Here is a 12,374-nt window from a genome sequence, read left to right as displayed (position 1 = left end):
CAAGCTGCTACCAGTTCTCAGCTTTGAGCTTTACCATTTCCTCTAAACATATATGCTTGAGTTGTATAGCAGTGTACTGATTTCCGAGTCTTAACATTTCAGGTGCGGTCAGAATTAGCAGTGAAGTCACAAACTTTCAAAAGTGGGACCAGGGTAAGAACAGTTTTCTCAAATGAACTTTTATTGGTTTATATTTCAAATGTTGTGGTGGCTCATGCGTTTGCCCTTACTCTTGTTTTAGAGCACCAGTGCTGGAATCTCTTCAAGTGAACCGGGATTTTTCTGGTACTGGAGACAAAGAAGAGGTATTGCTATAGAAGTGTCAGTCTTTGTTGTTTCCATTTAAATAGTAACGCAGTGGCAATCAAGCTTATGACCCATATATTGGCACAGTTAGGGAGTAGCATTCTATTGTCCAGCAGTCATCTTTCTGCCACAGTAGCCAGGTACGGCTTGTCATAGATGCCACCAAATAGAAAACTATGGAGATATTTCAGGCTGCCGTTTTAAGGAAGAACTAAGACTGAATTTCAAAATGCCAAGATAAAGTTTGTATTAGGTGCCCTCGAGGCTTATAAATTAGTTGGTCTGGCAATCTAACAGTTGTATCTTGACTGAAATCAACACCAGTATAGGAAATACCGCCCACAGTATCTTGTTTTAGTAATGTTTCTGCTGTTTTATTGTTTTGCCACAGACATGTGGTCAGACATGAGTTATGTTGTCTTCTTGCTGGTTTTCAGATGGGTACAACGTGTCATCTCGTCCATTATCCACTGACTCTTTCACCAACACATGATAATATCTGGAGACAGCTCTGGTCAGTCAGAATAACAACTGCATATCAGCTCAACTGTCACTACGAAAAACCAAAGGAATTAGCATTTATTTAGTAGCTAGTTAATACTATTTTGTTATTAGTATTAATATCTGGTGTCATTATTGTTGTTATTATTACATCAAAAATGTCAGGCTTGGTTTTTGAACAAATTAACAAAGCAACATGTCTGTTGAAAGTTGTATTTCGTCCAATCAGCAGTCTTGACAACATAACTCTTTGTAGTACACATTAGCAAAATGTTTTTTATGATGTATATTTTGTATAATATTGTATTTGCCCTCTGCATCATTCAAAGTAAAACAAAACCAAACAGCAACAATTTCTTTTCTTTATTTAGTGGTAATTACAGTTAATCAAACTATTTCAAAAGCCATCAGACTGTGATTCCTCCTTCCTACAGCCTTCTAATCTGACTCAATGTTAAAAATAGTTCTGTCCATAAAAGTTGGATAGAGGCCTGGTGTCAGCTTATCAAGCTTTTGGTTTTACTTTGAAACTATCGTTAGAAGCAGGTAGAGGTATCAAGGAAATGCAGTGTCAGTAGTGTAGCAACTGATCGCTCACCTGGATTAGTTTGTCTGATAATATACCTATATCTGCAACAATTCACCGCTCTGCTTACAACACTTATGATGGTTGATAGCGTTACATTAACAGTCAGAGTCCAGTGGTTTATGATAGATAGTGCTGAAATACAATTCCTGGTGTAGTTAATAGAGCCTGCTTTTACTTACTAATATTTGGTCAGAAGAGAAACTAGCAGCAAATGAGCATGTGTCCTTTACAGAACGGAGGATATTGTACTGCCACAGGGCAACATAATAGATGTTGACAACTAGAAGAAGTTTGGAATCCTGCAAGCAAATGTAAACCATAAATAAGGAAAGTTGCCACAGCAGAATACCTATGGCAGATAAGGTAAACAGGCATGGTGAACTTGGCATGGTTTAAATGAAAACTAATCTGACCCTAAAGCAGAAGCTTGGTTCTCCTTGAGCAACGGTCTGCCTTGTTTTAAGTGCTTGAACTCATGTTGATCAAAAACCTTTGACAGCTGAATTGGAGAGAAGAAAAGAAATCCATATAGGTTAAAACAGACATTTGGAACTCCTCTTTGCTGGAACTACTAAACCAGTTCCTCAGCCTAACCCCAATGGCAGCTCGCAACTGGGGTTCAGAGAATGTCAGAGGCCATCGGACATTGAGGTAATCTTGATAGACAAGCTACATTGCCTGGCCAAAAAAATTGCCACCTGGATTTAACTAAGCAAATGGGTACGAGGCTCCTATTGGATAATTACTGCATGGGCGATTATCTTTAAGCTGGCAACAAGTTATTTAACCCCAACTGATGCAATGAGTAGCTTCTCATTTCTTAAACAACCATGTCGAAAGACACATCCCAGGGTCTTGGAAAAGATGTTAGTCTGTTTGAGAAGGGTCAAGCAGAGAAAACATCTGAGGATTAAAAACTGGAAGGATAGTGGGGAACCATCACATCAGGGTAAGAAGAGAGGCAGATGAAGTGATGCACCCATAATGCCTAGTATCTACTGTACAAGCCTGTGGGGACAGTGCTATGATCTGGGGTCGCTGCAGTTGCTCAGGTCTAGGTTCAGCAACTTTATGTGTCCAAAGAATGAGGTCAGCTGACTACCTGAATATACTGAATGACCAGGTTATTCCATCAATGGATTTTTTCTTCCCTGATGGCATGGGCATATGCCAAGATGACAATGCCAGGATTCATCAGGCTCAAATTGTGAAAGAGTGGTTCAGGGAGCATGAGACATCATTTTCACATGGATTGGCCACCACAGAGTCCAGACCTTAACCCCACTGAGAATCTTTGGGATGTGCTGGAGAAGGCTTTGCTCAGTAGTCAGACTCTCCCATCATCAATACAAGATCTCGGTGAAAGCTTAATGCAACACTGGATGGAAATAAATCTAGTGACATTGCAGAGGCTTATCAAAACAATGCAACAGCGAATGTGTGCTGTAATCAAAGCTTTTTTTTTTTGGGTGGCAACTGTTTTTTTGTCCAGGCAGTGTACTATTTGTTACGGCTTCAAAGTGGCCTGAAACATTCAAAAAATGAAATTGTATCATGTAGTGATTGATTTAAAGCTTTTAAAAGGGCTAAGGACAGGGTGTATTTGTTAAAAATACACAACGTGAAATAACAAACCACAAGACCACAAACACAAAGTGCATTCTGATGACACAGGACATAGCATGGTGTGCTAGTCATATGCTGTTAGATTATACCCAGCTGTCTAAAACCTGTCATTTTCCTTTTTATAAATGTGACTTAACAAGACAGCGTATCATTTCCTCAACAATAGCTCTTGATATAAGTGGTTCTGTCAGCTTTCTGTGGCACAGTTCCTTGCTGCCTTCATGGGTAGGCTACTAGTTATCAGACCATCATCTAAAACATTTCCTCAACTTGGCATTTATGTGTCAACAAGGGAATGCAATTTCCCCTTGTGTTTCTTCAGAACATGACCATTGCGATAAAAGAGAAACTAGCAATCTGTTTCTCGAGCCAGACATCCTGGATATTATTTTTTAGTCTCACAGACGCCACAAACATACGTATATGCGTCCATCAAAACTTTTGCATTTTCAAGACACAACTCAGAATAATCACAAACAGAGAAACGTTTCGCACTGATGAGGGTCATTGCTAAAATCACTTGTGTTTAGCAATACAGGTTGGTTTGTTGGTCAGTCAGTTGGACCTAGTGGTCCACTTTATTCCGGATTGAATAAATGAATAACCCCGACATATAAAACTTGCTTGATTTGACAGCTAAACTGTCTTAATATAAGAATTGCTGGACGCTTAGCCTTTATCCTTAAAAACATTTATATATTTTTAATTGATTTACTCTTGTAATGTATTAATCAAATAATAGGCTTCTCTACCAAAGTGTAAATGGTGCAAAACAACACACTGAATGGTGTCACAATTTGCTTGTGGATTCTCCTGTGCTTGTAATTCACGTTTTTTTACTTTTTATTTTTATCTCAGTACTGTTTATTTTCCTGATATTGGCATCACTATGCATCATTGTAAAAATAAAGCAGCTTAAAATCTTACTAATGCAAAGTTTGATTTGTGTCAATGCTTATCTTAATTATGTCTCAGGTTGGATGATGTGATGCAACCGTCTTCAATTAGAGGTGTGAATGGATGGTGTGGTTGTTGGTCCCTGAGCTACCCTTTGTTACCTAACACCTAACACCTAACACACACACACACACACACGCTCAGACCATGTCACCTATTCAACCTCGGCCCAAAAGCAAAACAAATTCATGACCACTTAATGGTGTGAATAATGAGACAATACACCCATAGAGACCAATTTAGTAGTGTGCAATAATAACCTGTGCAATGATTTGATGTAATGATGATATTGTCAACATGGATTGCTTCCAGTTGCATCATGACATTTTGTAACTGCACAGCAACCAAACAAACAGAAAAGTATCTGTCCCACTGCCCTACAGAATCATCTGCTCGACTATAGAGCCTTTGTACCATTTATAACACAAATATAATAATGTAAATTATGCATACTATATAGGAAAGAGTATATCATGTTATGGGTTAGGCTACACAAGACGTCCTTTTCATAGAAAGGCCCAATGTTTCCAACCACTACTCACTGAAAATCCACATCAGATCACAGGTTCTTTCCTGCTGTCACTTGTAAACAATGTGGGTGTATTCAGAAGAGCAGCATGTCTTTAAACCTTTGAAAGAATGCATGGTTTGTTTTAGATTTATCATTGAAAGTCTACTGTACATTATTCATTCTATATGGGCAATTAGTTCCCATCCTGTTAGGTATGTTCAGGTTTTAGTAATGAGCTTTTGTTGTTTTTCAGTATGCCATGATGGGGGCAGCTGTGGCTGAGTAGGTAGAGCGGGTTCGATCCCCGAATGAGCTACATGCCAAAGTGTCCTTGAGCAAGACACTGAACCCCCAGTTGCTCCCAGTGCATGGCACTAGTGTGTGGATGTGTGTGTGTGCTCGTGTAAAGCTGTTTGAGTACCAATAGGTAGAAAGGCTTTATAAAAACAGGGCCATTTACCATGATCCGACCACATATACATTAATGTTCACCTGGGTTGGCACATTTTGAGGCACTGCTGAGTAAAGAGTAAAGTTTGTCAGTTGATATACAGTGATATACAGTACTCGCCAAGTGTGAAGTAGTTGAGATGATTGGTTGCTGAGAAAATCAAAGAAAAGACACGCACAGGCAGTATTAAGGTAAAGCCTTTTGTGACAGATGTCTCAACGAAGACTACGCTTGTTAAATCTGCTAACTGGAGAGAATTCCAGCATCAGATTACACTTGGATGTCATGGAAAGTCCTCATATCAGAGCACGTCAGTGACAAAATGTTGGCACTAATGTGCATTCTTTAGGGTTTCTTCTGGTAAAGCGGCCAACAGTAAGAGGAGGAAAAGTGCAGTGAGACTTTGTTTGCACACTGACTAACATAAAAAGTTTACATGCACATAAAACCGAAAGAGACATTTATTTAAACACGGACCCACTGCAGATAAAGTTGACTTGGATGCCTACTGTGTACCCAACCATTACCCACTGTCTCCATATGACACATAAATGAACAAGGACTGGCAAAGTCCTCAGCTTTGAACATTCATTCTGCCACCGTATCTGGTGTCTATCTTAAACGAGTGATCAGTTCAAGTGTGTGAGTCAGACAAAGTATTCCAGGAAGTTGGCAAATGGTCTCTCTGTGTATGTGTGAATGTTAATCTGTGTGTCTGGAGAAGTCCATTAAACTGGTTACATCCTCCTGACAAGAGCCTATTCAGAAGACAATGAGAGGTAAACAAATCTTTTTATCATTTCACACTTACATTATATAAGTTATTATTTATTTTACTCGTAGGTCAATTACAGAGGAGAGGATGCTTTCCAAGAACAAACATGATCTTTATGCATATTAAAATCTAATAATTTAATCTCTAAACCAGCTTTACAGTCAGTCTTGTTTCCAAAACAAACGACAAAAAACAAAAACAAAACATTTGGATACTTACTGGAGTTAGAGAAGAAACACTGGAACACAGTGATTTTTATCAATTCTTATATAATACATGCTCAATGTATTACATCAGATTTGCAAATGTGTTTTATCTTGTAAATTCCACTGACTATAGTTAATTATTAGAGAGACCAACACAGGTGTACCATGTACCCATGTCTTGTGAAAAAAACATAGTCACACTTGGGCAGACAAAAGGAATTTAAATGAATAAATGCTTATCCGTGATTAAAGTTAACCCGATGCTTCAGCTCAGCTCAAGCTAACCTTGCGTCACAAGTGACCATGTAGAATAGAACATGGCTTTGATTAATTAAACATGCCATTGCAAACATGCCTTCTCAGGCATCCAGATCATGGTATATCCTGAAACTAAGTTAAAATAAAGGCAACTGAACTTGTGGCTTCTCCAGTTTGACATCAAAAACACAATACAATGATTTGCAAATCTTTTTCAGCCTATATTCAATTGAATATACTGCAAAGACAAGATGTTTATTGTTCAAACTGATAAACTTTAACAGTTAGTATCCTTGGTTCCCAAATTTCCTAGACCTTGTAGAACTTTTAAGAGAGACAGATAAGCAGGAAGTGATTGAGTACATTAACTCTACATATTTTATCTACATATTTGGATGGATGACATACATACTAGTATGATATACTGCTGTACAAGTGGCGTTATGTATCTCCTAAATGCACACAGTGAAATATACACACAGCACATGTGGTATTGCAATTTTATGGCTTTAAAATAATAGAGCTTGTTAAATGTAACCAGGGCTGAGGCTAAAACTGCTAAAAGCCATACAGTGTCTACTTTTGCAACTATGCCACTATTTATTGACAGTTCTACAAAACAAGAATTTAATAAACTATGTCCTTATTCTACAAAATAAGAACATAGTTTATTAAATCTGCACCTCATAGACTTCAATACAAACGGATAAGCTACTGGAACAGAGCCATGTGCTGTGTACTTTGAAGTCTGACCACGCAGAAGATCATTTTTCAGTAACATACTCATGTTGTGACACAGAGATTTTCTTTCAGAGCATCCCTGCAGGTCATTTCATAAAGAAAGGAGACTTGTTAATGTCAGAGATTTAGTCTCATTGAGGAGCTCCAAAATAATACACAGAATACAACATATGTATGAAAATAGTTTTAGACACCTGATCTATGACTCTATTTTACTGATTTGTTCATATACAGTCACTTCATTGATCCCTTCACTATATTGCTTTGTAAATTGTATTTTAAACTAACAAAACTGACATTGTTTTCCCTCAATACATTCAGAAGCCAGTGTTAACATGTGAAAACGTGTCTTAAAAAATAGACAAAAGTTTTCAAAATAAAACAACAGGAATCTCTCTTAACAAACTTTGTCATACTCTAAATTTAATACTTTATTGAATACTATTTGACCTTTACTCAGCAGGCCAGGGCTAATTTAATCCATTCTTCCTCATGGATTCCTTAGCTTCCTCTCAGGCTCTGTTAAATTTAATAGTGTTGCATCTGTGAGATGCCGTCTTACGGTCTCTGCACAGATATTTTACCTTCCTTGGGATGCTGTTCTATGGAGGCCTCACTGTATTTGGCTGCATTCACCCTTTGCCTTAAAATTTGACTAATCTCCCTTTCCCTCCTGTTGAAAAACACTCCTTAAGCTTGATACTACCACCACCATGCTTCACTGTAGAGATGGCATGAGCAGGAGTAGCTTTTCAAGGGACAAAGGCTAACTATTGTACACTTAACTCAGAAGGTGTTTCATGAAAATGTAATTGAAGCAAGTAAAAGGTCTGGAGTTGATTTCAAGTGTCCATTTATATTTGTAAACTGTCGCTCTCAGGAACTCTCAGTTCAGGTGAAATAGTCCATTCTCGGGCTGGAAAAGCCAAACAGTAGAGAGGTATCAAAAATGTATAAAGAGAAATTTAAATCATTTACCCACAGTTGTTATGCTTTTGAGGATGGGAGTGGCATGAGAGGACGGACATCACTCATGTCTGTAGGCTGACAATAGAACTTGATTCACTTCTTAGTCATTGTTACTGGGAGAGTGTGGAGAAAATGAAGTTAAAGTGGAGAGAGCTTTGGAGCATGGAGGCTAGCAGGATTAGATTTATGTTAGGGGCTACTTATGATGTGCTGCCAACTCCCCAGAACCTAAACCAGTGGGTAGGTGAGGATAATGCCTTTCCACTGTGCACTTGTGTCTGCACGCTAAGACATATTCTGACAGGTTGTAAGGTTAGTCTTTCCCAAGGACGTTATACCTGGCGTCACAACCAGGTACTGAAATGCTTAGCAGCTGCAATTGAGGAAAACGGGTGAATTTAAATTCCATGGCCGTTAACAGAGAGAATAGATGTATTAAGTTTGTACGGGAGGGAGAAAAGGCTAGACCAGCAGGCATCAGGCATAACACGGGACAGCTAAGAGTAGGAGGAGCCTGGCAGATGAGAGCGGATTTAAATGGACAACTGGTTATTCCAGCTGAGATAGTTAGCACTCGACTACGGCCAGATCTGCTGTTGTGGTCTGAGCCAGAGAAAGTAGTTTATTTCATAGAGCTGACTGTCCCGTGGGAAGATAGAGTTGAGGAGGCTAATGAGCGAAAAAGAGCTAAGTATGCAGAGTTAGCAGCAGATGCAGAGCAGAATCAATGGAAGGCTTATGTCCGCCCGGTAGAAGTGGGTTGCCGTGGATTTGTGGCAAAGTCGGTGATTGCTCTTCTGAGTGAGCTGGGCATACGGGGAAGGAGCCAGAGGACTGCGGTTAGCAACATGTCCCGGGCAGCAGAGAGAGCGAGCGACTGGTTATGGGTGCGCAGAAAGCATGCTAGCTGGGGAACTAGCTAAGGTAAGGAAGGCCGCATGTAGGCCTCGATTTGTTTGTTACGCGATTTGTTTGTTACGTGTTTTCGGCCCGCAGCAACGGGGCGAATCACGGTAGATTTGTTTGTTTGGCTCGTGGTTCAGTCCGCATCAACGGGGCGAATCATGGTAGATTTGTTTGTTTGTTACGTGGTTCAGTCCGCATCAACGGGGCGAATCGCGGTAGATTTGTTTGTTTGGCTCGTGGTTCAGTCCGCATCAACGGGGCGAATCATGGTAGATTTGTTTGTTTGTTACGTGGTTGTTAGTTACTATATTAGCTGTTGATAGACATCGAATGGTGAGGGAAACAGGGTTGTGCAGTGGCGGTGTGGAGGGGGGTGACTCCAGGACGCTGGAAATCACTGTTAAGCCTTCTCGAGGTGTCGTGGGCCTAACTTAACGAAACATTGGTGAAGGGAGGTGCCCACTTGAAAACCCCAATGACATGCTGCATACTGCTGTTGTCTTCTTGTTACGTGGTAGCTATGGTTAGCTGCTGAGCGGGCCATACAAGCCAGCAGCGTTTAGTTAGTTTATGTTTTACAATGTCTGAACTATGTTGCTCAATGGGCTTACAAGCCAGCAGCTTTTACTTAGTTTATGTAGATTATAGGTTAATTGTCATATTATATGACCATAGGTTTGGTAGGGTCTCTTAGCTGAACAGGGCCTCTAAATGTGTTTTGCCTGTGATTTTGGCACAAGGGATTATAACATCTTATCCTGTGTATTACTGAATGTCACAGTTCGCTAGCTAACTAAGAAATTCAAGCTAGCATTTGTAAATGTAATGTTATTTTGTGGCGGCATTGATGGTAGCTACCACGTTTAAGTTAGTTACCGTTACAGCTAATGTTATGTTCGTGACTTAAAATGCGTTTGCTCTGCTTAGTGTTTTTAATTGTTAACAGTGGCGCGAAGAGCCTAGCAAATGTTTATTTGCTGACATTACTGTCTTAAAGTGCTCTGTGTTAAAGCTATTGAAGATAGTACTAACCATGACATGCTAGCTTGTCAGGAAGGGGGTTAACCCTCCAAAGTTTGTTGTTGTTGTTGCGTTTTTGACACTTGACATGTGGTAACGTTAGTTAATCCCCAGGTTCAAGCTGCAAACTTGACTGATGGTTATTTCTGCTGTCAATAGCATAAGGGCATCTGTGATCTTTTATTCACCCTCCTAATTATCTTGTGTTCAGTACTTATCAGCCATAATATTACAAGGCCCAGCTAGTTCTTGCTAGTAATGTTCATTTGCGACACTGTTAACAGAATTTACATGTGGTAGAAAAGTACCAAAATGTTAGCCAGCTTCCCTAAAATCATAAAATAAAGTATATCTGTTTATGTTAAAAGTTGGGTAATTTGTGCATCATGTTAGAAGCTAACACACTTGATGGCTAACTTAAAAACTAAAGAATGTATTCTCTTTCAACTTAAAGGAAGCAGCCACCAATCAGTCGTGTTTCTGCTGTGCAACCATGTGCATTTGGAAGCTCCTGCCAGTGATCATTGCTTGTGGTAAGTTCAAACCATGGCGATCTTTATCACTGAGAAAGAGGATCCTCTCCATCCACCTAAAGACATTAAGATTGTCATCGAAGGAACAGAAGTCCTGAACGAGTTGCCCTCAGTTGCAACAGCTTTTGTGTTTAGTTGATAGTAAGGCTTACACCTGAATAAGAAAATGTAAGTACTGGTAAATTTGCCATGGGTACTGCATGATGTCTTAGGAGTTGTACTACTATTGTAGCTCCATGATTTGTCTTCTGATGACATCAATAGACTTGTTTCTGGTGTTCAGCTGAAGAAGACTGTTTATCTTCATACATTTGAAACATGTTCAGTGTTGTCAATTTATGGAACAATAAATATGAATGTGTTCTTAAGAAAAGTGTTCTGAGTAGTCATTGATCAAATGTATTAAAAGCAATTTTTTAGAATTTGATTTACTATACATTTCAAATAATGACAACCGTTACTTTTTTATTTGAGACAACCTAAAATAGTTATGCTCCAACCTAAAATAATTAGTTTGCTCCAACCTTTAAATAGTGGTTGCATGGAGTTAAACTTTTCAGGTTAATCTAAATAAGATTATTTGCTTTGGGTTAATGTCAGATATTTCGTGTGATTGATTACCTCAATTTTTTTTTACGTTGATCCAAGGTTTTTATTTTTTCAGTGCATTACAATGTCATTTTCAGCACATAGCAAATTTAGATACACTTATGGGATGGGTTCTTCCGTTTCTTTAGGAATCCGCTGTTTTGTTTTGTATAGAAATGAATATTAAGTGTCACATACACATAGGTTAAAAGGACGGAACTTTCCAATAGCACTCTAGCTAACGTTAGCTGCGCATTGTTAAGTTTTCATTTTTGCGAATTTGATCTCATGTGTAGTGTCTATCTGCTAGGCTGGTCGTTACCATCCTACGTACTTCCGCCCAAAATTTGATTTCGGCCTCGTACAATAAGTCGGTCAATAAGTCACGCATGTATTTGTTTATATCAGAAAGTGACAAATCTTCCGACAGTCGCTGATACTGATTGATTCGCTTGTGTAAACAGGGCAGCTGCGTTGTCTTGCTCTGATAGGCTACTCTGCGGCTAGCAGTACCCAATCAACAAACGTATCGTGAGTTGTAAGTGGTTCTCTTTTCTAAAAGGAAATGCCAATGTTTTGGGCGCACTGACCACATTGCAGCGTTGTTTTTAAATTTAATCACCGGCTCACAAATTCATAGTTTACCCACCTCTAATTTTAACATCCACAGCCCTGTTTACAACGTTGTAAGTCATGGTTCTTTTTTAATTGAATGTCCTACCTATATCATAATGATTACAATATCATATTGTATTATGTAAGCATTTGGCTTTGGATGCTACATGCCATAGGCTAAACATACATATCTGTTTGTTTGATTACAGGTGCTGTGAGGAAAAACTAAGTTACACGTTCAGCCACAGACGAGGAGGTCACAAAGCATGCCATCAGGTGGTTCAACCTGGCGGCAGATCGGGCTACTAGGAGACGTCCCGCCTCCTTCCAAACAAACGGAGTGGCCTAGGCTAATATGAGAAATAATAATTAAAACATATTTTTATTGAACTTCTTGTCGTTCACCAGTTATTCATTTTCTGATATTTTAGCTGTGCATAGCGCAGCATGAAGTTGTAGCCTAATAGATAACATATTTTATGTCTGCACTGACCTGGCGCCTATATAAAGCACTAAATTAGGTTTTGACCACAAAATGAATGTAGTCACCTAACAAAAACATAGACTATAACCTATAACTTTCCATAAATGTAAATGTCAATTTTATATTTCCATTGAGCTATCACTTTTGTACAGTAAATGCATGACTTGAACATTTTCTGTTAGGCCTACTGGCAATATTGTTAGGTTAAAAATACAAGGCAATGCAGATTTAAGCTTACACCTATTGCTGTAGTAGCCATAGGCTACGCCTAGTGATAGCCTAGTTTTTTTTATCCTATAGTTTAGTTTATCCTACAACAAGAACAGAAGGGATTTTGA

The sequence above is a fragment of the Chelon labrosus genome (genome assembly GCF_963514085.1).
Source record: "Chelon labrosus genome assembly, chromosome: 14".
In the NCBI taxonomy this organism is placed as follows: domain Eukaryota; kingdom Metazoa; phylum Chordata; class Actinopteri; order Mugiliformes; family Mugilidae; genus Chelon; species Chelon labrosus.
The sequence above is the reverse complement of the archived record's forward strand: the minus strand, read 5'-3'. Positions refer to the sequence as shown.